The 21,630-nt window shown below is 30.7% G+C and overlaps 1 long non-coding RNA gene across 9 annotated transcripts in view; it reads right to left on the bottom strand.

Annotated features, from left to right (window-relative positions):
- LOC146993078 (uncharacterized) overlaps nt 1–10,166 on the bottom strand; it is a 138,793-nt gene extending 128,627 nt beyond the window's left edge. For 8 of the 9 annotated variants that reach the window (XR_015038699.1, XR_015038691.1, XR_015038692.1 and 5 more), the window contains exons 1-3: nt 10,017–10,166; nt 6,517–6,634; nt 3,027–3,144 (exon numbers count right to left, since the gene is read on the bottom strand). This is a non-coding gene — a long non-coding RNA (uncharacterized LOC146993078). The remainder of the gene's footprint in view (nt 1–3,026; nt 3,145–6,516; nt 6,635–10,016) is intronic. The other variant, XR_015038698.1, reaches the window with a different exon arrangement.
- Nucleotides 10,167–21,630: the final 11,464 nt, after the last annotated feature.

The following is a 21,630-nucleotide window of genomic DNA, read 5'->3' as shown; positions in this document are numbered from 1 at the left end:
TTTCAGCGCTGGTAGAAAGATGGCCCAAAAGACAATAGGCAGGTAATTTTAAATCACAAATAAACAAAATAAACTTTACTGTTAGCTTTGAAGCAGGTGTTATATATTAAACTATCTTAATTCACACACAGAATTAGTGACATAACAGATCGAAAAAGAGTAAGAAACAAACTCACAATATATTAACATTAAAAGTGCTATACATATATATATACTTTTATAGATTTATTTTTAGAAAGGGCTCAAAAACACCATTCTAAAAACAGATTTCGAAGAACATCTTGGAAACAAAAGTCATAAACCATAAAAGAAATACTTCATTCAGAATTTTAACGTAAGAACCATTTCTAATTTTAAGTTCTTTACTTAGGTACTCTCATTCATGAGAGAGGAACGCTTAGTCCAATGTACAAGAAAATATCCTGAAATATTACCACGTCACTTTAATGAAATTATAGCAATATTTCACTCAGGGAAAGAACATATTGTCTAGCTGCCCGGGTTCGAGCCCAGCTTGAATACATCAATCTAAAACACATCAGATGCCATTGAATGATACAGCATTTTGAAATGATGCAAAAAATTTAGATGCAATTTCGTGGGAGAGCAATTGTAATTACCTACATACTAAAATTTTGACCAAAAATTAAAGAAAACTAAGATATTCTTTTTCTTTCGAAGGAATCAAAGCCATATACTAATATAGGGATGCTCAACATATTGTACTATAAAACCTAACCATAGGAATGAAATTTTCTCAGCTATGTGAGATATCCAATAAAGAGAAATTCCGTAAATTGTAGAATAGAACCTACGTCTGAAAACAGACGAAAGGTAAAACATAATTCAAATACTTTACTTTTAGCATTGAAGCAGGCATTCTACATTAAACTGTATTAATTCACATACAGAATTAGTAATATAATAGCTCAAAATATTGTAAGAACCAAACATGCATTATAAAAACATTAAAAAAACTCTATATACATTTATTAGTGTAACAGAATGAGGGTTTATTCTGAAATATTATAAGGTCACTTTCAATGAAATGATAGAAATTTTCACTCAGGGAAGGGACATTCTGTCTGGCTGCCTAGGTTCTATCCCAGCTTCTGTTACAAAAGTTTCATAGAATTTTAAAAATTCAGAAACGAAACTTATGAAGAAATTATTGAACATACCTGGTTCTATGATTTAGCCATTTTACAGACATAATAACTAAATCTTAAACTTGAGGGGGAGGAGAGAACTTGACTAAAGTCTTTGAATTAAAGGGTATTATAAATTCATTTTAAATCATATTAATTTTGTGAAAGGATTACACAAATATAAGGAATATACATTTTTACTATAACGTAATGTACGTTTTGCCACTTTGAAAATCTCGAGAACGAAAGCGTGAAATATAAGAAAACTGAAATAAATATTTGGAAAATCTCATCGAACTTAAGTTAGTTTCTAAATTAGATATTTTGAGTGTATTAAAAATTAGCCCAAATACTTTATTCACTTTAAATCCATTACATAATACTAGTATTTAAGAAAAATGGTAAAAGATTGCAAATATGTTAAATAACAATTCTACTGATCTAGAAATGGGAATAACTGATTTTCATCCCAATTAAGATCAAGAATATCTCAAAAAGCCATTTAATTTGTCCACTGCTAGAATTTCATTCATACGTGGTTCAACATTTATCCATCAACACCGGAAAGAATTTATCTCCTACTTTAAACAATTTCCATCGACTGAAAATGAAGTTTAAAAAATCTTAAAATCTCAAAAGCAAAGGATGCCGAAGAATTTTCAAATATGAAAGACCGAGAAGTCAAACAATGAATCAGAAAATTACAAAAGAAGAATTGTGTGCTTATAAAACCCCTTGATAATAAAAGCGCTCATTACGAAGAAGAGCTCTTAACTTAAGATAAGATGAAGGAATTGTTAAATAACACAAGAGCATCATCTGATCTTTTAGCGGAGATTGACCCAATAAAAGAAAAAACAGGACACTTTAAAAGAACTACTGGGAAACATGTGCTCTTTAGAGCGACACGGTTACAGTTGCATCAGTCATTATTATAAGCAAAAGACATCAGCTTTTTCAGAAAATAATTCTGTCGTGCATTTGCCAAGAGCACGGAAAGAAGTCCAAAAGAAACTTTCAGAGTGCTTTTCAAAACAAAGTTGAAAGTTAATCTGCAGAATTTTACTTCGAAAATAATAAAACATCTCTGATATGATTTCAAAATGAATTTTTTTTTATGGAATCAATTTTAAATAGATCTTCTCAAATTGGTTCATAAAACTTCACAATATGACAAAATAGTTCAGATTAAGGGAGAAATATAATAAAGTATGCTTAAAACAACTAAGAAAAAGCACATTATGAGCAGCCTTAACAGAAGACAATTTGGTTCCACTAACTTTCTTTATGAGTACTCATTAAATTTTATTCAGAATTCTTTTTTGTTCAACATTTAACTTTCAATGGCTTTTAAGAGAAACAGCACTTGATAGAGAGTAAATTAGGAAAAAACTAAACAAAATTTGTTTATACACAGGCAGTGCAATTACACTGACCTGGGTAGAAGAGAAGACCCGTTGGACAGGGAAAATATTAGGCCACACAGAGAGGAAAATGTTTAGCCTCTCGTAATGCGAAAGGAGGCCACTTGGGAAAAAATTACACTACAGCAGTAAATTTGAAACCACTACGAAGCAATAGAACTCTAAGAAATCTGAGACTTCTGATATTTATTGTGTGATTAACAGTTCCACCTCACTTCGAATATTACAATACAATATAAAGAAAGCACCAATTCAGACACTTCAATATGGAATTCAAAACCTAAGAAATTAATGCATAAATGCTACCCTAAACATTAAAGCATAATGTGAAGCGTTCGTGTAAAATTAATAACTAGTAAAACTCCAATATAAAGCAACATGTGAAACGGGACGTACAAATTATAACATTCAAGCATTTCTAGTGGAAATAAAGTTAATATAAAACAAGAATTACCAGCCACAGATGTCTTTTTGCTCTGCATTATTTCTCCATTCTTTTCATCTTCGTTCTTTTTCTTTCATGATATCATGTTCTGCAATCCAAGAGTGCACAAAAATGATGACAAATTACACTAGAAGAGGCCAAGGGGGGAAAAAGGAATCATTAGATTTTAACTACTTTGAAATTAAAGAATAATTATACACAAACAGAAATATCTAATATTGTTTCTTAATATATAAAACTTCAAAAGTAGCCTCCTTTGTATTAAATTCTAGCAATGTGCTACATTGTTACTAAAATCATGACTGTAGTCGATAGAAAAGCAAATGATTTTCCTAATACGACAGAAGTACAGTAAGCGAAGGGGGGTTTTAATGTATGGGTACAACATGAACAATGAAAGAAGAAAAAATTAGACAGTTATTACGGACACACAGAATAAAAGGGATAATGATCTTCGAGAAGACTAAATAATTTCAGCGCTGGTAGAAAGATGGCATCAAAAGACAATAAGCAGGTAATTTTAAATGACAAATAAACAAAATAAACTTTACTGTTAGCTTTGAAGCAGATGTTATATATTAAACTATCTTAATTCACACAGAGAATTAGTGACATAACAGATCGAAAAAGAGTAAGAAACAAACTCACAATATATTAACATTAAAAGTGCTATACATATATATATACTTTTATAGATTTATTTTTAGAAAGGGCTCAAAAACACCATTCTAAAAACAGATTTCGAAGAACATCTTGGAAACAAAAGTCATAAACCATAAAAGAAATACTTCATTCAGAATTTTAACGTAAGAACCATTTCTAATTTTAAGTTCTTTACTTAGGTACTCTCATTCATGAGAGAGGAACGCTTAGTCCAATGTACAAGAAAATATCCTGAAATATTACCACGTCACTTTAATGAAATTATAGCAATATTTCACTCAGGGAAAGAACATATTGTCTAGCTGCCCGGGTTCGAGCCCAGCTTGAATACATCAATCTAAAACACATCAGATGCCATTGAATGATACAGCATTTTGAAATGATGCAAAAAATTTAGATGCAATTTCGTGGGAGAGCAATTGTAATTACCTACATACTAAAATTTTGACCAAAAATTAAAGAAAACTAAGATATTCTTTTTCTTTCGAAGGAATCAAAGCCATATACTAATATAGGGATGCTCAACATATTGTACTATAAAACCTAACCATAGGAATGAAATTTTCTCAGCTATGTGAGATATCCAATAAAGAGAAATTCCGTAAATTGTAGAATAGAACCTACGTCTGAAAACAGACGAAAGGTAAAACATAATTCAAATACTTTACTTTTAGCATTGAAGCAGGCATTCTACATTAAACTGTATTAATTCACATACAGAATTAGTAATATAATAGCTCAAAATATTGTAAGAACCAAACATGCATTATAAAAACATTAAAAAAACTCTATATACATTTATTAGTGTAACAGAATGAGGGTTTATTCTGAAATATTATAAGGTCACTTTCAATGAAATGATAGAAATTTTCACTCAGGGAAGGGACATTCTGTCTGGCTGCCTAGGTTCTATCCCAGCTTCTGTTACAAAAGTTTCATAGAATTTTAAAAATTCAGAAACGAAACTTATGAAGAAATTATTGAACATACCTGGTTCTATGATTTAGCCATTTTACAGACATAATAACTAAATCTTAAACTTGAGGGGGAGGAGAGAACTTGACTAAAGTCTTTGAATTAAAGGGTATTATAAATTCATTTTAAATCATATTAATTTTGTGAAAGGATTACACAAATATAAGGAATATACATTTTTACTATAACGTAATGTACGTTTTGCCACTTTGAAAATCTCGAGAACGAAAGCGTGAAATATAAGAAAACTGAAATAAATATTTGGAAAATCTCATCGAACTTAAGTTAGTTTCTAAATTAGATATTTTGAGTGTATTAAAAATTAGCCCAAATACTTTATTCACTTTAAATCCATTACATAATACTAGTATTTAAGAAAAATGGTAAAAGATTGCAAATATGTTAAATAACAATTCTACTGATCTAGAAATGGGAATAACTGATTTTCATCCCAATTAAGATCAAGAATATCTCAAAAAGCCATTTAATTTGTCCACTGCTAGAATTTCATTCATACGTGGTTCAACATTTATCCATCAACACCGGAAAGAATTTATCTCCTACTTTAAACAATTTCCATCGACTGAAAATGAAGTTTAAAAAATCTTAAAATCTCAAAAGCAAAGGATGCCGAAGAATTTTCAAATATGAAAGACAGAGAAGTCAAACAATGAATCAGAAAATTACAAAAGAAGAATTGTGTGCTTATAAAACCCCTTGATAATAAAAGCGCTCATTACGAAGAAGAGCTCTTAACTTAAGATAAGATGAAGGAATTGTTAAATAACACAAGAGCATCATCTGATCTTTTAGCGGAGATTGACCCAATAAAAGAAAAAACAGGACACTTTAAAAGAACTACTGGGAAACATGTGCTCTTTAGAGCGACACGGTTACAGTTGCATCAGTCATTATTATAAGCAAAAGACATCAGCTTTTTCAGAAAATAATTCTGTCGTGCATTTGCCAAGAGCACGGAAAGAAGTCCAAAAGAAACTTTCAGAGTGCTTTTCAAAACAAAGTTGAAAGTTAATCTGCAGAATTTTACTTCGAAAATAATAAAACATCTCTGATATGATTTCAAAATGAATTTTTTTTTTATGGAATCAATTTTAAATAGATCTTCTCAAATTGGTTCATAAAACTTCACAATATGACAAAATAGTTCAGATTAAGGGAGAAATATAATAAAGTATGCTTAAAACAACTAAGAAAAAGCACATTATGAGCAGCCTTAACAGAAGACAATTTGGTTCCACTAACTTTCTTTATGAGTACTCATTAAATTTTATTCAGAATTCTTTTTTGTTCAACATTTAACTTTCAATGGCTTTTAAGAGAAACAGCACTTGACAGAGAGTAAATTAGGAAAAAACTAAACAAAATTTGTTTATACACAGGCAGTGCAATTACACTGACCTGGGTAGAAGAGAAGACCCGTTGGACAGGGAAAATATTAGGCCACACAGAGAGGAAAATGTTTAGCCTCTCGTAATGCGAAAGGAGGCCACTTGGGAAAAAATTACACTACAGCAGTAAATTTGAAACCACTACGAAGCAATAGAACTCTAAGAAATCTGAGACTTCTGATATTTATTGTGTGATTAACAGTTCCACCTCACTTCGAATATTACAATACAATATAAAGAAAGCACCAATTCAGACACTTCAATATGGAATTCAAAACCTAAGAAATTAATGCATAAATGCTACCCTAAACATTAAAGCATAATGTGAAGCGTTCGTGTAAAATTAATAACTAGTAAAACTCCAATATAAAGCAACATGTGAAACGGGACGTACAAATTATAACATTCAAGCATTTCTAGTGGAAATAAAGTTAATATAAAACAAGAATTACCAGCCACAGATGTCTTTTTGCTCTGCATTATTTCTCCATTCTTTTCATCTTCGTTCTTTTTCTTTCATGATATCATGTTCTGCAATCCAAGAGTGCACAAAAATGATGACAAATTACACTAGAAGAGGCCAAGGGGGGGGAAAAGGAATCATTAGATTTTAACTACTTTGAAATTAAAGAATAATTATACACAAAGAGAACTATCTAATATTGTTTCTTAATATACAAAACTTCAAAAGTAGCCTTCTTTGTTTTAAATTCTAGCAATGTGCTACATTGTTACTAAAATCATGACTGCAGTCGATAGAAAAGCAAATGATTTTCCTAATACGACAGAAGTACAGTAAGCGAAGGGGTTTTTATTGTATGGGTACAACATGAACAATGAAAGAAAAAAAAATTAGACAGTTATTACGGATACACAGAATAAAAGGGATAATGATCTTTGAGAAGAGTAAATAATTTCAGCGCTGGTAGAAAGATGGTGCAAAAGACAATAGGCAGGTAATTTTAAATCACAAATAAACAAAATAAACTTTACTGTTAGCTTTCAAGCAGGTATTATATATTAAACTATCTTAATTCACACACAGAATTAGTGACATAACAGATAGAAAAAGAGTAAGAAACAAACTCGCAATATATTAACATTAAAAGTGCTATACATATATATATACTTTTATAGATTTATTTTTAGAAAGGGCTCAAAAACACCATTCTAAAAACAGATTTCGAAGAACATCTTGGAAACAAAAGTCATAAACCATAAAAGAAATACTTCATTCAGAATTTTAACGTAAGAACCATTTCTAATTTTAAGTTCTTTACTTAGGTACTCTCATTCATGAGAGAGGAACGCTTAGTCCAATGTACAAGAAAATATCTTGAAATATTACCACGTCACTTTAATGAAATTATAGCAATATTTCACTCAGGGAAAGAACATATTGTCTAGCTGCCCGGGTTCGAGCCCAGCTTTAATACATCAGTCTAAAACACATCAGATGCCACTGAATGATACAGCATTTTGAAATAATGCAAAAAATTTAGATGCAATTTCGTGGGAGAGCAATTGTAATTACCTACATACTAAAATTTTGACCAAAAATTAAAGCAAACCAAGATATTCTTTTTCTTTCGAAGGAATCAAAGCCATATACTAATATAGGGATGCTCAACATATTGTACTATAAAACCTAACCATAGGAATGAAATTTTCTCAGCTATGTGAGATATCCAATAAAGAGAAATTCCGTAAATTGTAGAATAGAACCTACGTCTGAAAACAGACGAAAGGTAAAACATAATTCAAATACTTTACTTTTAGCATTGAAGCAGGCATTCTACATTAAACTGTATTAATTCACATACAGAATTAGTAATATAATAGCTCAAAATATTGTAAGAACCAAACATGCATTATAAAAACATTAAAAAAACTCTATATACATTTGTTAGTGTTACAGAATGAGGGTTTATTCTGAAATATTATAAGGTCACTTTCAATGAAATGATAGAAATTTTCACTCAGGGAAGGGACATTCTGTCTGGCTGCCTAGGTTCTATCCCAGCTTCTGTTACAAAAGTTTCATAGAATTTTAAAAATTCAGAAACGGAACTTATGAAGAAATTATTGAACATACCTGGTTCTATGATTTAGCCATTTTACAGACATAATAACTAAATCTTAAACTTGAGGGGGAGGAGAGAACTAAGCTAAAGTCTTTGAATTAAAGGGTATTATAAATTCATTTTAAATCAAATTAATTTTGTGAAAAGATTACACAAATATAAGGAATATACATTTTTACTATAACGTAATGTACGTTTTGCCACTTTGAAAATCTCGAGAACGAAAGCGTGAAATATAAGAAAACTGAAAAAAATATTTGGAAATTCTCATCGAACTTAAGTTAGTTTCTAAATTAGATATTTTGAGTGTATTTAAAATTAGGCCAACTACTTTATTCACTTCAAACCCATTACATAATATTAGTATTTAAGAAAAATGGTAAAAGATTGCAAATATGTTAAATAACAATTCTACTGATCTAGAAATGGGAATAACTGATTTTCATCCTAATTAAGATCAAGAATATCTCAAAAAGCCATTTAATTTGTCTACTGCTAGAATTTCATTCATACGTGGTTCAACATTTATCCATCAACACCGGAAAGAATTTATCTCCTACTTTAAACAATTTCCATCGACTGAAAATGAAGTTTAAAAAATCTTAAAATCTCAAAAGCAAAGGATGCCGAAGAATTTTCAAATATGAAAGACAGAGAAGTCAAACAATGAATCAGAAAATTACAAAAGAAGAATTGTGTGCTTATAAAACCCCTTGATAATAAAAGCGCTCATTACGAAGAAGAGCTCTTAACTTAAGATAAGATGAAGGAATTGTTAAATAACACAAGAGCATCATCTGATCTTTTAGCGGAGATTGACCCAATAAAAGAAAAAACAGGACACTTTAAAAGAACTACTGGGAAACATGTGCTCTTTAGAGCGACACGGTTACAGTTGCATCAGTCTTTATTATAAGCAAAAGAAAGTCATTATTATAAGCTTTTTCAGAAAATAATTCTGTCGTGCATTTGCCAAGAGCACGGAAAGAAGTCCAAAAGAAACTTTCAGAGTGCTTTTCAAAACAAAGTTGAAAGTTAATCTGCAGAATTTTACTTCGAAAATAATAAAACATCTCTGATATGATTTCAAAATGAATTTTTTTACTTATGGAATCAATTTTAAATAGATCTTCTCAAATTGGTTCATAAAACTTCACAATATGACAAAATAGTTCAGATTAAGGGGGAAATATAATAAAGTATGCTTAAAACAACTAAGAAAAAGCACATTATGAGCAGCGTTAACAGAAGGCAATTTGGTTCCACTAACTTTCTTTATGAGTACTCATTAAATTTTATTCAGATTTCTTTTTTGTTCAACATTTAACTTTCAATGGCTTTTAAGAGAAACAGCACTTGATAGAGAGTAAATTAGGAAAAAACTAAACAAAATTTGTTTATACACAGGCAGTGCAATTACACTGACCTGGGTAGAAGAGAAGACCCGTTGGACAGGGAAAATATTAGGCCACACAGAGAGGAAAATGTTTAGCCTCTCGTAATGCGAAAGGAGGCCACTTGGGAAAAAATTACACTACAGCAGTAAATTTGAAACCACTACGAAGCAATAGAACTCTAAGAAATCTGAGACTTCTGATATTTATTGTGTGATTAACAGTTCCACCTCACTTCGAATATTACAATACAATATAAAGAAAGCACCAATTCAGACACTTCAATATGGAATTCAAAACCTACAAAATTAATGCATAAATGCTACCCTAAACATTAAAGCATAATGTGAAGCGTTCGTGTAAAATTAATAACTAGTAAAACTCCAATATAAAGCAACATGTGAAACGGGACGTACAAATTATAACATTCAAGCATTTCTAGTGGAAATAAAGTTAATATAAAACAAGAATTACCAGCCACAGATGTCTTTTTGCTCTGCATTATTTCTCCATTCTTTTCATCTTCGTTCTTTTTCTTTCATGATATCATGTTCTGCAATCCAAGAGTGCACAAAAATGATGACAAATTACACTAGAAGAGGCCAAGGGGGAGGGAAGGAATCATTAGATTTTAACTACTTTGAAATTAAAGAATAATTATACACAAAGAGAACTATCTAATATTGTTTCTTAATATATAAAACTTCAAAAGTAGCCTCCTTTGTATTAAATTCTAGCAATGTGCTACATTGTTACTAAAATCATGACTGCAGTCGATAGAAAAGCAAATGATTTTCCTAATACGACAGAAGTACAGTAAGCGAAGGGGGTTTTTAATGTATGGGTACAACATGAACAATGAAAGAAAAAAAAATTAGACAGTTATTACGGATACACAGAATAAAAGGGATAATGATCTTCGAGAAGAGTAAATAATTTCAGCACTGATAGAAAGATGGCATCAAAAGACAATAAGCAGGTAATTTTAAATGACAAATAAACAAAATAAACTTTACTGTTAGCTTTGAAGCAGATGTTATATATTAAACTATCTTAATTCACACAGAGAATTAGTGACATAACAGATCGAAAAAGAGTAAGAAACAAACTCACAATATATTAACATTAAAAGTGCTATACATATATATATACTTTTATAGATTTATTTTTAGAAAGGGCTCAAAAACACCATTCTAAAAACAGATTTCGAAGAACATCTTGGAAACAAAAGTCATAAACCATAAAAGAAATACTTCATTCAGAATTTTAACGTAAGAACCATTTCTAATTTTAAGTTCTTTACTTAGGTACTCTCATTCATGAGAGAGGAACGCTTAGTCCAATGTACAAGAAAATATCTTGAAATATTACCACGTCACTTTAATGAAATTATAGCAATATTTCACTCAGGGAAAGAACATATTGTCTAGCTGCCCGGGTTCGAGCCCAGCTTTAATACATCAGTCTAAAACACATCAGATGCCACTGAATGATACAGCATTTTGAAATGATGCAAAAAATTTAGATGCAATTTCGTGGGAGAGCAATTGTAATTACCTACATACTAAAATTTTGACCAAAAATTAAAGCAAACCAAGATATTCTTTTTCTTTCGAAGGAATCAAAGCCATATACTAATATAGGGATGCTCAACATATTGTACTATAAAACCTAACCATAGGAATGAAATTTTCTCAGCTATGTGAGATATCCAATAAAGAGAAATTCCGTAAATTGTAGAATAGAACCTACGTCTGAAAACAGACGAAAGGTAAAACATAATTCAAATACTTTACTTTTAGCATTGAAGCAGGCATTCTACATTAAACTGTATTAATTCACATACAGAATTAGTAATATAATAGCTCAAAATATTGTAAGAACCAAACATGCATTATAAAAACATTAAAAAAAACTCTATATACATTTGTTAGTGTTACAGAATGAGGGTTTATTCTGAAATATTATAAGGTCACTTTCAATGAAATGATAGAAATTTTCACTCAGGGAAGGGACATTCTGTCTGGCTGCCTAGGTTCTATCCCAGCTTCTGTTACAAAAGTTTCATAGAATTTTAAAAATTCAGAAACGGAACTTATGAAGAAATTATTGAACATACCTGGTTCTATGATTTAGCCATTTTACAGACATAATAACTAAATCTTAAACTTGAGGGGGAGGAGAGAACTAAGCTAAAGTCTTTGAATTAAAGGGTATTATAAATTCATTTTAAATCAAATTAATTTTGTGAAAAGATTACACAAATATAAGGAATATACATTTTTACTATAACGTAATGTACGTTTTGCCACTTTGAAAATCTCGAGAACGAAAGCGTGAAATATAAGAAAACTGAAAAAAATATTTGGAAATTCTCATCGAACTTAAGTTAGTTTCTAAATTAGATATTTTGAGTGTATTTAAAATTAGGCCAACTACTTTATTCACTTCAAACCCATTACATAATATTAGTATTTAAGAAAAATGGTAAAAGATTGCAAATATGTTAAATAACAATTCTACTGATCTAGAAATGGGAATAACTGATTTTCATCCTAATTAAGATCAAGAATATCTCAAAAAGCCATTTAATTTGTCTACTGCTAGAATTTCATTCATACGTGGTTCAACATTTATCCATCAACATCGGAAAGAATTTATCTCCTACTTTAAACAATTTCCATCGACTGAAAATGAAGTTTAAAAAATCTTAAAATCTCAAAAGCAAAGGATGCCGAAGAATTTTCAAATATGAAAGACAGAGAAGTCAAACAATGAATCAGAAAATTACAAAAGAAGAATTGTGTGCTTATAAAACCCCTTGATAATAAAAGCGCTCATTACGAAGAAGAGCTCTTAACTTAAGATAAGATGAAGGAATTGTTAAATAACACAAGAGCATCATCTGATCTTTTAGCGGAGATTGACCCAATAAAAGAAAAAACAGGACACTTTAAAAGAACTACTGGGAAACATGTGCTCTTTAGAGCGACACGGTTACAGTTGCATCAGTCTTTATTATAAGCAAAAGAAAGTCATTATTATAAGCTTTTTCAGAAAATAATTCTGTCGTGCATTTGCCAAGAGCACGGAAAGAAGTCCAAAAGAAACTTTCAGAGTGCTTTTCAAAACAAAGTTGAAAGTTAATCTGCAGAATTTTACTTCGAAAATAATAAAACATCTCTGATATGATTTCAAAATGAATTTTTTTACTTATGGAATCAATTTTAAATAGATCTTCTCAAATTGGTTCATAAAACTTCACAATATGACAAAATAGTTCAGATTAAGGGGGAAATATAATAAAGTATGCTTAAAACAACTAAGAAAAAGCACATTATGAGCAGCCTTAACAGAAGACAATTTGGTTCCACTAACTTTCTTTATGAGTACTCATTAAATTTTATTCAGATTTCTTTTTTGTTCAACATTTAACTTTCAGTGGCTTTTAAGGAAAAGAGCACCTGATAGAGAGATTCTACATTCAGAAAAAAACTGAAACAAAATTCGTTTATATACAAGCAGTGCAATTACACTGACCTGTTATGAAGAGAAGACCCGTTGGAGATGGAAAATATTAGGCCACACAGAGAGGAAAATGTTTAGCCTCCTCCTCGTAATGCGAAAGGAGGCCACATGGGAAGAAATTACACAACAGCAGTCATTTTGAAACCACTACTAAGCAACAGAACTCTAAGAAATCTCAGACTTCTGATATTTATTGTGTGATTAACAGTTCCACCTCACTTCGAATATTACAATACAATATAAAGAAAGCACCAATTCAGACACTTCAATATGGAATTCAAAACCTAAGAAATTAATGCATAAATGCTACCCTAAACATTAAAGCATAATGTGAAGCGTTCGTGTAAAATTAATAACTAGTAAAGCTCCAATATAAAGCAACATGTGAAAAGGGTCGTACAAATTATAACATTCAAGCATTTCTAGTGGAAATAAAGTTAATATAAAACAAGAATTACCAGCCACAGATGTCTTTTTGCTCTGCATTATTTCTCCGTTCTTTTCATCTTCGTTCTTTTTCTTTCATGATATCATGTTCTGCAATCCAAGAGTGCACAAAAATGATGACAAATTACACTAGAAGAGGCCAAGGGGGGAAAAAGGAATCATTAGATTTTAACTACTTTGAAATTAAAGAATAATTATACACAAACAGAAATATCTAATATTGTTTCTTAATATATAAATCTTCAAAAGTAGCCTCCTTTGTATTAAATTCTAGCAATGTGCTACATTGTTACTAAAATCATGACTGCAGTCGATAAAAAAGCGGTTGATCTTTACAATATGGTAACTGGTAGTTTGGCTACATTTTGGAGGCGATAAAGTTTACTACCTGGCACTTTGGTAATAATGTGAGCAGTACTCAGTTTCGATTACGCATTATTTTGTGTGAGGGAAATGAGAGATCATGGGATATGTCATGTGATATTAATGGACGAATTACGGTTCTTTAATCGGAAAAGGGGGGGAAAAATCGGGAAAAAATCTGGAAATTTTGTATTTGGCTTTATTCTGTGTTGTGTGAAACAGTGGTCGTGAATTTTTGGATCCCATGGCCGTAACTAAAGTAAATTCGAAATGGGTATTTATGTATGTATTAATTTAATGTATGTGCTCATTTATATTTTAAGTAGTGTTTTTGAATTTAATTATATTTTAATTAAATGATAGTTATTTTGTGAATTTTATGTTTGTAGGAATACGTTTTAGTTGAAGTAAATGTGCATGGAAATAATTTAAATATGTGACACTAAGTATTTGTAATGGTTGCGGTATGAATTCGTTGGTGACGTGTATAATGTAATAAATGATTTAGAGGTAAACGTTTTTGGATATTTTATTTATTTTATACGTGGATATGTTCATATTTGGAAAGGATAAATACTTTTTCGCGATCAGGTAATTTCATACATGTTCTTTTTACCGGGTTTAAAGATTGAGAAAATTGTCATGTATTTTCGTGAAATTTTTTTAATTTATGAGAAAAAAGCAGTGTACATGGATATAATGAAGAGTGTGCGCAATGCCATTTTTGTGCAATTCTGGGATGTTTTTTTAAGTAAAAATAAGTCGGCGTGTACATGGTTTATGTGTATGTGTTATTTTGAAAAACGAGGAAGGAGTATGGTTTTGTGCACTTTTTCCCAATTTTGCAGTGAATATTTTTCATGATTAAGCAGTTTTGTTAGATAAAATTTCTAGCATAAGTGTAATTCGGCTAGTAGATTGTTGGAAGAAGTGTTCAGTAGATAAAAAGAAAAGAAACATGTCTTTACTTCGTGAAGACAAAATGGCGGCGGTAAAAAAAAATAGAGGGTTGCTGTAGGAGAGTTGGTCGCCACATTTTCGCCAAAAAAACGCCAAGTTACCATAATGTAAAGATCAACCAGAAAAGCAAATGATTTTCCTAATACGACAGAAGTACAGTAAGCGAAGGGGGTTTTTAATGTATGGGTACAACATGAACAATGAAAGAAAAAAAAAATTAGACAGTTATTACCGGTACACAGAATAAAAGGGATAATGATCTTCAAGAAGAGTAAATAATTTCAGCACTGATAGAAAGATGGCATCAAAAGACAATAAGCAGGTAATTTTAAATGACAAATAAACAAAATAAACTTTACTGTTAGCTTTGAAGCAGATGTTATATATTAAACTATCTTAATTCACACACAGAATTAGTGACGTAACAGATCGAAAAAGAGTAAGAAACAAACTCACAATATATTAACATTAAAAGTGCTATACATATATACTTTTATAGATTTATTTTTAGAAAGGGCTCAAAAACACCATTCTAAAAACAGATTTCGAAGAATACCTTGGAAACAAAAGTCATAAACCATAAAAGAAATACTTCATTCAGAATTTTAACGTAAGAACCATTTATAATTTTAAGTTCTTTACTTAGGTACTCTCATTCATGAGAGAGGAACGCTTAGTCCAATGTACAAGAAAATATCCTGAAATATTACCACGTCACTTTAATGAAATTATAGCAATATTTCACTCAGGGAAAGAACATATTGTCTAGCTGCCCGGGTTCGAGCCCAGCTTTAATACATCAGTCTAAAACACATCAGATGCCATTGAATGATACAGCATTTTGAAATGATGCAAAAAATTTAGATGCAATTTCGTGGGAGAGCAATTGTAATTACCTACATACCAAAATTTTGACCAAAAATTAAAGCAAACTAAGATATTCTTTTTCTTTCGAAGGAATCAAAGCCATATACTAATATAGGGATGCTCAACATATTGTACTATAAAACCTAACCATAGGAATGAAATTTTCTGAGCTATGTGAGATATCCAATAAAGAGAAATTCCGTAAATTGTAGAATAGAACCTACGTCTGAAAACAGACGAAAGGTAAAACATAATTCAAATACTTTACTTTTAGCATTGAAGCAGGCATTCTACATTAAACTGTATTAATTCACATACAGAATTAGTAATATAATAGCTCAAAATATTGTAAGAACCAAACATGCATTCTAAAAACATTAAAAAAACTCTATATACATTTGTTAGTGTTACAGAATGAGGGTTTATTCTGAAATATTATAAGGTCACTTTCAATGAAATGATAGAAATTTTCACTCAGGGAAGGGACATTCTGTCTGGCTGCCTAGGTTCTATCCCAGCTTCTGTTACAAAAGTTTCATAGAATTTTAAAAATTCAGAAACGGAACTTATGAAGAAATTATTGAACATACCTGGTTCTATGATTTAGCCATTTTACAGACAAAATAACTAAATCTTAAACTTGAGGGGGAGGAGAGAACTAAGCTAAAGTCTTTGAATTAAAGGGTATTATAAATTCATTTTAAATCAAATTAATTTTGTGAAAAGATTACACAAATATAAGGAATATACATTTTTACTATAACGTAATGTACGTTTTGCCACTTTGAAAATCTCGAGAACTAAAGCGTGAAATATAAGAAAACTGAAATAAATATTTGGAAAATCTCATCGAACTTAAGTTAGTTTCTAAATTAGATATTTTGAGTGTATTACATAATACTAGTATTTAAGAAAATGGCAAAAGATTGCAAATATGTTAAATAACAATTCTACTGATCTAGAAATGGGAATAACTGATTTTCATCCTAATTAAGATCAAGAATATCTCAAAAAGCCATTTAATTTGTCCACTGCTAGAATTTCATTCATACGTGGTTCAACATTTATCCATCAACACCGGAAAGAATTTATCTCCTACTTTAAACAATTTCCATCGACTGAAAATGAAGTTTAAAAAATCTTAAAATCTCAAAAGCAAAGGATGCCGAAGAATTTTCACATATGAAAGACAGAGAAGTCAAACAAAGAATCAGAAAATTACAAAAGAAGAATTGTGTGCTTATAAAACCCCTTGATAATAAAAGCGCTCATTACGAAGAAGAGCTCTTAACTGAAGATAAGATGAAGGAATTGTTAAATAACACAAGAGCATCATCTGATCTTTTAGCGAAGATTGACCCAATAAAAGAAAAAAACAGGACACTTTAAAAGAACTACTGGGAAACATGTGCTCTTTAGAGCGACACGGTTACAGTTGCATCAGTCATTATTATAAGCAAAATAGTATTATGCCTTAATGAACATAAATCACAGCGTATATCCGAGCTGCAACGGGCAGATGTATGAGACTTACGAAAGCATAAATAGCATCTGTTAGCCAATTTTAATTTTTTTCTTTTTTCCTCAATTGGAATTGCGCAATTTGAAGTAGAATGTTTCAAAGATTGATTTTCTATCTTCCCACAAAATATACAATCGGCTGTTGATGTATTCGTATTCAACGACGCCACTGCTGGAACAAAATGTTTGTTTTTGAAGGCAGTATGATATTTCTCACTTTTAATAAGGTCTCGCGATTGATGTTTATGTTGTTCGGTTCTAATGTTAAACTCGGAATAGTTTGGCGATGTTTGGAAAAACGTACGCTCTCTGCTTTCAACTTCCTTGTTCAGAAATTCCAAAATGTTAGTCACTGTGGTTTCTGTGCCAGGGGGTTAAAGATCGATTAAACTCTAAAACCAATTCGCTAGGAAGTATCCTCATTAACAGTGGGCATAACAAATAGCTGTAAGAATTCGAAGTAACGTTAAGGGAATCAAGGCTTCTAATTTCAATTTCTAAGCTATCATATAAGTTACGTAATGTTTTAATATCATCTATTTTTTTAACTGGCTTTAAATTCAGCAGACGATTCATATGTGCATTTATTAAAATGTCCTTTCTACCAAACCTTTCTTTCAGAATATTTATTGCCTTAGTATAATTTTCCGCAACTAACGATAATCCCTTTATTGACATTAAAGCTGCGTCCGTTAGTAAAGATGTGAGGTAATTAAATTTGTCTACATCCTTTAAAGCAGAGTTATTATGTATAGCAGATTCGTATTGAGCCCAAAAACTTTGAAATTCACATATTTCGCCTTTAAATTTATTTATGGTTTGTTTCGGAAGTTTAGCGCCATTTGTATTTGTGTTCTCTACCGTATCTATAGTAGCAGAATTAGATGGCAACTCATTTAATTTAACACATTTTCTATTTCTAAATATTCTACTGATCTTCGATTTCCACAAGGTAATTTTATTTTTATATTCCAAGTTATCCTGTATTTCAGTTTCGTACTCTTTTTCATCTGTTAGGATAGATTCGATTTCAGAGTTCAATATTAGTATATCGTTTTCATTTTCATTTAAGATGGATAAATCATCTTCTAATAAATCAAATTTAATATTATCCGTTTCTATTTCCTTTTCCATTTTAGCTATCAGTCTTGTTACTGATGCTCTTAACATTCCTCGCTTCTTTTTTAGTGCTTTTAACTTATCCATCTTAATAATCAATATTCAATCACTAATCGAACAATAATAAATACTTAAATCACAATATATCTAAAGATCACTGTTATCGCGGAATTTCGGCACCATGTTGCAACTTATGATCTTTTTTTTTTTTTTTCTTATTCTTATTATTTACATTTAATAACATAAATAAGTGAAAGTTTGCTTACCTTTCTTAATAAATATCCACAGGAACGCTTGGAATTCCTTTTCATTTTTATCACACAGAAGTTTTATTTACAGCTATGTACAAGAATTGGGAATTCGTTGTTGACAGGTTATCTTCATGAGAAAAAAGGGGGAAAAAATGGGAGGAGTTACGAGATTCTCTGGGTTGCATGAAGATCTACTAATAACTTTCTCGCCAAGTAATTTGGCGTCATCGGCGCATTCTTATTTCTGGAACTGTGGTTGAAAAGTGGTCTGTTTCCGATCCGTAAGTATGCTAAAATTCTACCATAAATTTTTAATTCCTTGTTTTCCAAATTTACACATTTTGCTTGATTAATTTGAATTTGTTTGTTTTTAGATGTGCGCAATGGCAAATTTCAGGTTATTCGTCAAATAACCAAGGTTTCTATTTGTGTAAGTGTTTGCTTTATATCTTATATTTATTATTAAATATGAAAAGTAATTTTTGCATGCGTATATTTTTTCATGCTCATTTTCTGTTTTATGTGCTGGTAGATTTCTGGCCGATTTCCGTGTTTTTAGATAAATGCGCCATTTTCATTTAAGTCGCGTAGAGATTACTGTTTCCATTTTTTTTTAAGTAACCACGAGAATTCTAACACATGTAAAAGCTTTACTAGTAAACTTTTAATTGAGGATATTTCAAGTAAATGTGCCATTTTTGCTGAGTTTGTGTAGAAGTTGCTCTTCGTTATGCCTTTTTTGAGCCAATATGTTAATTAGTTGTATTAATTTAATGTGTTGTTTTGCAGATTAATGCAGTTTATTTGACAGATGTGTAATGCTGTTTGTTGAAAAATGCATTAGAACCAATGATGGTAAGATCTTGGCCTAGCAAATTGGTAAAATATTACCTGCTCTTAATTACTGAATCATATTGTAGGATAAAATCTGCTGTTTATGTATGAAAATTTGTACTTTTATCTCTGATTATGTGGTATATGCCCAGAATTTCATTATTAATGATCGATTCATTAAAATTACTATTTTTAATTGTTTCTTTGTTTTGTGTTGCTGCTGCTCATTCTGCATTTTTTTTTTTTTTTTTTTGAGTAGATATAAAAATTCTTTTTTTTTTCCCTCCATGTCTCTTTTTATTGTGCTGGTAAATTTCTGACTGAACTCATTTCAAGTTGAATGTGATATTTTCTTTAGCTCATGTAGAGATTCATCAAGTTTTTGCTGGTAAATTTTTGAGAAAATTTCAAGTAAATGTGCCGTTTTTACTTAGTTTGCGTAAAAATTGTTCTTTATGCCTCTTTTGAATAAATATGTCAATTCTTGTTTGTATTATTTAATATCTTGTTTTGCATATTAACACAGTTTATTTGACAGGTTGAGATGCGATTTGTTGAGAATATTCATTAAAACTAATGCGGGTAAGTTCTTGGCCTAACAGATTGGTAAAAGATTTTCTGATCTTAATTACTGAATTTTTTTTATATTGTAGGATAAAAGTCTGCTTTTTATGTGTGAAAATATTTATTTTATCTGATTATGTGCCAACTTTAATGATTCAAGAAAAATGCCATTTCTGTGTGTAGCTAGTTCGTTGTTGCTGTTCGTCATGCAGTTCTTTTGAATATGTATCAGTTTGAAAATTTATTCTTACATGTGTATTTTTCTCATCCATTTTTGCTGTGCACTTTTCCTGTGAATATTATTTTTATTTAGTCTATATAGAATTTGCTCTTTGTACCTTTTCTGAATAAGTATGATACTTAGTTCTTGTTTGTGTTATTTTAATGCCCAACAATTCACTTTAGGAACTACTCTTATATGCGCCCAGAGGTCGCCAAATTTCTCGCCATTTTTGGCGAGAAACTCCACGGTGCCATATTACTTTCTAAGTTTTTTGGTCTACATTTTGAACTTTAAGCCTAAAATGTTTCTAAAAACGAGGTTTGCGCACATGCAAAAACCACGTTTTGAACACACAATTTAAGCTAAAACTCCCCAAAAAAAAAACAAAAAATTTAGATAGCAAAAACGTAAAGTTTCTAACCAAAAGTATTTTACAAGAATCCTTGCACACAGTGATATGTTTTAACTTTGAAAAGAATCTCCAAATTGCACAATCTAGGCAGCGAAAGAATCTACGAACTACACACACCTCGCTTTAATAAATTAACACAACAACAATAAATTTCAAAGAATACCATGTACACAGCATTCTGTTTTAAATTTAAGAAACATCTACGAATTGTGCAATCTAGGCACTGTGCACTAATCAACGAAATAAACTAAAATAATTTTCAAACAATTCAAAAAAAAACAACAATAATGACAGAAGTTCATACTAAAAAAACAATGAACATAACATTAAGAATAAAATAAAATGCACTTACCATGAATGAATGCTTTTTCGAACAGCAGAAATACCATTTTCATGCCGCCACGTAATCATTATCGTATTTATATGACAACCAGACACACTATCCAGAAAATTCATACAAATAAATGTTCATAAATAAAGGTTCAAAAACCTTTTCCTAAATCCTTGTGAGATTTACAGCCATCCGAAAAAAAGTTGCACAAGGCTCAATCCACTCTTTAATACATCAGCGTTTCCTTACTTCTATCATGCACAGCCACTAAAAATAATCTCCCAGACCCTCTTGCAACCACGTCTCTCATTGCAACATAGGCCGTTTTAAAACACGCACGACACGAACCAACGAGCAATTAAAACACTCCAGCAAAAGAGTATTCAACGTCAAAAGAGTTGCCATACAACACGCAATCGCGCCAAAACCCAGCGCAGAACACACATCGCCACATTTGGTGATCTGAAGGCGCATACAAGAGTAGAGCCCTGTGCACTTTTCCTGTGAATATTATTTTAGTCTATATAGTGCTCTTTGTACCTTTTTTGAATAAGTATGATACTTAGTTCTTGTTTGTGTTATTTTAATGCCCAACAATTCACTTTCGAATGTTTGTTAATTATAGAAGCTAATTTTACTTTTTGATTGCAGTTTTTAACTCTGTACCT

Source organism: Stegodyphus dumicola, chromosome X1 (assembly GCF_044657685.1).
Source record: "Stegodyphus dumicola isolate Sdum_Otavi_A_Nest chromosome X1, ASM4465768v1".
Lineage (NCBI taxonomy): Eukaryota > Metazoa > Arthropoda > Arachnida > Araneae > Eresidae > Stegodyphus > Stegodyphus dumicola.
This window is presented reverse-complemented; position numbering and strand designations above follow the sequence as displayed.